Raw genomic sequence first — 5348 nt, 5'->3', positions numbered from 1 at the left:
AGCTACACCAACCTTATTCTGACCTCTTTCTCTACTTCTTTCTTTTCTCTCCATCTCTCTTTCTTTGTGCTTCCCTCTTTCCTTAATCTCTTGTGGATAACTTGAAACCAAGGGGTTGTTTCTCGTTAAGTTGCGTGGGGTTGGTGTTTGCTGGGTTCCTTTGTGGAATCTTCCCCCTTGATTGGTTGTTACTCCTGTAAAATCCTTTTTGCCAAAACACCTGTTTTCTCACTAAATTAAAAGCTCTCTTTACACGATTCAAGGTATCAAAGAACTTAAAGCTTTGCAAGAGTTTGTGTGGGTGAAACTCTTGGAGTGTTAAATATAAGTAAAACCACCCAGGCAAAGTGTGTGGATTAGGCCTGGTGCTTTACACTAATGTAAAAGTGTAAATCTGGAGTCATGCTACGATGTAGTGTAGAATTGTTGCTCCTGTGAGTAGGGGAAAGGCTGTGCTGGCCATCAGTGAGCGATCACCTGTGACAGACCATAAGAGAACTCCACCTTGGAGGTGTTTAACACAGATTTGGGGCAGACAGGCAGTATTGTATCACGCCTTGCAATGCTCAGCCCTCCACCAATGGCCATGAGGGTGTTGTGGCATCGAGGAGAGCAAATCATGGCCCTGCACTTGATCATCACTGGAGCTGGGAGGGTGTGGAGCTCAGTCACAAAGCTGAGGGATTCCCAGAGTCAGCAGAACCCTTCCTACCTTTGCAGACCTGGGAGGGGTGCAGGTATTTGTCAGCTTTTCCAGAGCTCCTGTCCTTCCCTGTGGATTGGACAACACTGCTGTGAACCGCGATTCACATGGGCAGGAGTGTGCACTGTCTGTGCAAAACCAGCAGCTACTGATGTGAGGAATCCCAGGATTTGGGAAGGCTTGAGTGCTTGGGAGTCTGGAGTCTGTGCTGGGCTCTGTCCAAGCACTTGTGGGTGCCAAGCACTTGTGATGCACCTCATAGGTCCAACCTCTTTGTGCCCTTGCATCCCCTGTAAGAGTTATAAAACAAACCCTCTGCTTCCCCCTGTGAGAGTGTTTGTGGTTGTGTATCTGTTGTTACCAGGGAAGAGGTTGCAATAAGTCCTGCTGAGGGTTGGTTCCTCCACTGGGGGTTTCCCAGATTGGGCACAGGAGATGGTACCAGGGCTGGAGGGTGAGAGGCTCAGTGTGTTCTCAGGTGCCACAGACAGACAGCTGGACGCCACCAGGCATCTGCTGCTAACTCAGGTGGCACTAAAACCAACCAACCAGCAACCCCCCCAACATCAGTGGCCTTGAAAATAACGAGTTCCTGAGAAAAAACTCTAAATATTCTCAAGAAAGAGTTTTCCACAGATTCTGTTGGCACAGAGCTCCACTGAAGTGGATGGGCTGAGTGAAGTGAAGGCACAGCTTTAATCATAACTTCATTTTCCTCTGGGGAGAGGAACAAAGGCACAAATGACGTGCTTGTAACGTTGCCTGAGCCACATCTGGAAGATGCTGACACATGCAATGATGAAGGCCATTTAAAGATGTGATTACTCCATGGAGGTACCTATACTTTTTTTTTCAAAAGCATATGATTCCACCAGCAAATCAAGTGATCTGAAGAGGGTGGAGCCCAGGGCTCCAGTTTGGGAGGACATTTGAAGCTCACAGGCAGCATTAGGGCTGCACCAGGAGGCTCCCCCACCTTCTGTGGGAAGGGGGCTGTAGGAGCAGTTTGGTTGTTGGTGGTTGAAGTTTGGAAAGTTTTCTTTGTGTGTTTAGTGCTTTGGATTCGTGAGTGTCCAGAGGAGGAGGAGACAGTGAGTGTTCACATCCCTGCCACGGGTGTGTTGAGCAGGGCATCTGCACCTCACCTGGGTAGTAAATCCCGTGGCAGGTGGGGCAGCTGGTTTCACATGTGATGTTTTCTCAGGATTCTGAAAGCCCTCATCAGCCTCACTTCACAGCTTTCCCACCCTTGGGAATCCCTGGAGTTCAGTCTCTTTGGTAACTTCGGCACCATTAAGCCCCCAGCAATCTCCATCTCTTGCTGTTGTGAATCCCACTTGCAGCCTCCCCTCTCCTGCTGCTCCCTCCTGTAGGTTCTGCTTTTACCCCACTGCCAGGAGGGTTTTCTTTCATCCCTTCTTTCTAAAGGGGCACAGGTCAAAAAGAGAAACATCCAAAAACCCATCGACCCTTCCTCCTGGATGCCTGAGAGCCTGCACCAGTGCTGGGAGCTGGCAGTGCCTCTGAGCTGCCAGGCCAGAACCTCAGAAATAACATTATTCTAAATTACCCCATGGCTTCAAACTGCAGTGTTGCAGGTTTGGAAGGCAGCTGCTCTGTGCATCTCTGGGCTCCAGAGTGTGTTTTGGAATGAGCAACCTGGGAAATCACTAATAAAGAATGATTTATATTTTTCCAAATTCCACTTTTTGTGTGTGTATATATAAATATATATCTGTATTATTAAGGCATTATGTTTTGGTCTTCCTTGGAGTGTTTTTGTAGAAGTGCAGAGTTTAATGTTAAATATTTGTTCCCATGTGGTTTTTTTGGTGGTGCTGTAGCTGACGGTCTAGAACAGTGGAAGTGGAGGTGTCCACGGAAAGCAGGAATATAATAATAGTTGGTTCATCAGCTGGATACAAGAAACAGAGAAAGGGGAGAGGATTTCTTCTTCTCTTTCACGTGCTGGCACTGGAAGACTTTGAAGAACAGAGCACAGGACCAGTTGTTTTCCCAAACAGCTGTCAGTGATGTATTTATCCATTTATCCCCCCACTCCCAAGGATACAGTATTTTGTAGGTCACTCTGTTCCCCTGTCCAGGCAGGACAAGCCATTTTTGAAAGCAAATCCCAATGTTTCATTATCTCTGTTGTGTATTAAAGCTTCCTCTTCAGAATCAATAATGCAGGGATTTGCAGGCTCCTTCTCTTTCCACACTGATCTAATTAGTTAATAAAATAATAGTCTCTCCCCTCCCCCCTCCTACTTGTTTTGCCCTCGTTTCTCATCTTAGCCACTGAAGAACTATTTCCTCTGTTCTCACAGCAGTAATGCATTTACACTTGCCACAGCAGTTCAAAGATACCACAAATATATTTTTCTTATGCTGGTAATTGCTTTTCTTGGTCATTAGTCGATCAAAGTGGAGGAAATAGAGCGGGGGCAGTCAGACTAAATAATAGATGTTTGGAGTAGAAGTGGGACTGGAGCTTGGAGTCTTTTGTTTTATTTTCCAAATGGTTCAGTCTGCAGAGGGGTGTCTCTCTGGCAGGTGTGTAAGGGCTGTGAAGGTTGCAGGGTGGTTGCTCCAGGCTGTCAAACACGGCTCTGCTGCCTCCACCAGCTGCTCTGCTGGCACCACCTTGTTTCTCCAAACACTAAACCTTTGGCCGTGCTGGGATCTGAGGGAACATCCAGCTCTGTGTCACAACCAAGCCAGAGCATTTTTATCCCAGCTAGGAAAGCCCTTCTGGTTTTTTGTTTGTTTGTTTGTTTGTTTGTTTGTTTGTTTTTTACCTGTACTGCAAAACACACAGGCTGCGAGGAAAAACTGGGCAGCTGGGCTTTGGGTGCTTGTGGGTTTTGTTTGTTATTTTGGTTTTGGGGTTTTTTTGAAAAAAAGGTAAAAGTTAAGATCATTCTTCCGTGTTTTCTGGCGCTGTTCTTGTTTGGAAAGCTCGCATGGAATGTGAAACTGAAACTTTGGGTTTAGCATAAACAATTTAAGGTCTTTCATCAAGTCTGTTGCACTTACTGTCAATGCATTTCATCCCCCTTGCTCTTTAATGAGATTTGGCTGGGGCTGGAGAGACAGACAGTCAGAAGTTCACTCTTGCTTCGTTTGGGTTTGTTGTGGGTGTTTTCCCTCCCTCCCGTGTCCGGCTCCAGGAGCTTTGGCGGGTTTGCTCGGCTCCAAGAGCGCCAAGAAAAACCAGTTTCTAGATTTCTCCTTTTTTGGAACAAGTGCCTTTATCGCTGCTGCCAGGAATATCCTGCACTGGGGTGGCAAAGGGCCAGGAGTTCCCCACAAGGGCTCGGAGGGCTGACATTCCCAGAGGAAGCTGGGGCTGGGATGGTCAGAGCAGCAGGACAGGCTCCGAGGGAAGGTGATGGAGAGCCCCTCTGCAGATCCCTGCCGTCTCATAAACACCATTTTCACAGAAATACTGGTGTCTTTGATAATCCTCGCTTTTTAATTTGATGCTGAGATGAAAGATAATTTTTTATCTCATAGAAAGGTTTGAGCTTTTTTTTTTTTTTTTTTGGCATTTAATCATCTCAAGACCTGTAGTACGTGTAAAGACTCCCAGAAATGTGGGAAGTGCTCTAATTTGCTTTTTGTTTCTTGGAATAGTGTTCTGGAAATCCTCAGAAAGAGGATTTTAATGAGCTTCCTGGGGAGATTGCTACTGTCCTGCATTCTTGTGCTGAAGGGCAATCTTGGAAACCACAAACAACTACTTGACTCAGAACAGGAGAGGAAAAGCGTCTGAAAGTGTTAATGTATATTTATTGGAAGACAAGGTGGCATTAAAATAGTGTTAATAATTCAAGATGGCTCAGTGTTTTACTTTGAGTACAGAGGAAACTAGTTTTGATTGGCCTGACTTGATTTCAGGGTCTGTGACCTGCACTTGCACGTATGAATAAGAATACTTCTCTATGGATATTCTGGGGAAGCACAGGGTAAAATCACTCCTGATTTTACTGCTGAGGTCAAGAAACTCGTGGCAGGGATGAAACCAATGTAGTATTTCCGTTTTAAAAAAGAGGAAAAGCAGAAAGACATGGGAATAGTTTGGATCTCTGTGCACTCTTTAGCTTGGCTTTTCTTGGTCTGAGAAAGAATGGCAGGGGCAGAAAAAGTGCTCCCTGGGATTGTTTGCCTGATCATTATCAATTTGCCAGAGAGACCACCATAAATGTAGGAACCCCCTAAACAGGGAAACAAATGGTGTGGGAAGAGGGCTGAGGAGTGTCAGCCATGGAAAAATTAGGATTTTCTTTTAAGTGCAGTTGGTAAAAGCAGTGACTGAACTTGTTACAGTGATCCCAGCCCTGCTGGCAGCCAATGCCCAGCTAGAAGGCAGGATAAATGTTTAAAACGAGCCTCAACAGTGCAAAATTGTAAGGACTTGACACCCATAAACTGGATGGTTCGTAACCTACTTTTAATTAGTGCCCGTTGGGAAGTAGCTCCAGGCACTACCATTCATTCTGCTGTGCCCACGTTCTCCAGAGCCAGGGAGGAGAAATGCACATCCACACAGGAGGGGTGAGCTTTCCCCACTCAGCTCCCCGTGTGATGCTCAACACACCGGAGACCGAACACTGGGACGGACGTGATTTTGGAGCCTTCC

Source organism: Empidonax traillii, unplaced genomic scaffold, assembly GCF_003031625.1.
Source record: "Empidonax traillii isolate 1590-97213 ecotype Southwest subspecies unplaced genomic scaffold, ASM303162v1 scaffold947:size350189, whole genome shotgun sequence".
Taxonomy (NCBI): domain Eukaryota; kingdom Metazoa; phylum Chordata; class Aves; order Passeriformes; family Tyrannidae; genus Empidonax; species Empidonax traillii.
This window is presented reverse-complemented; position numbering follows the sequence as displayed.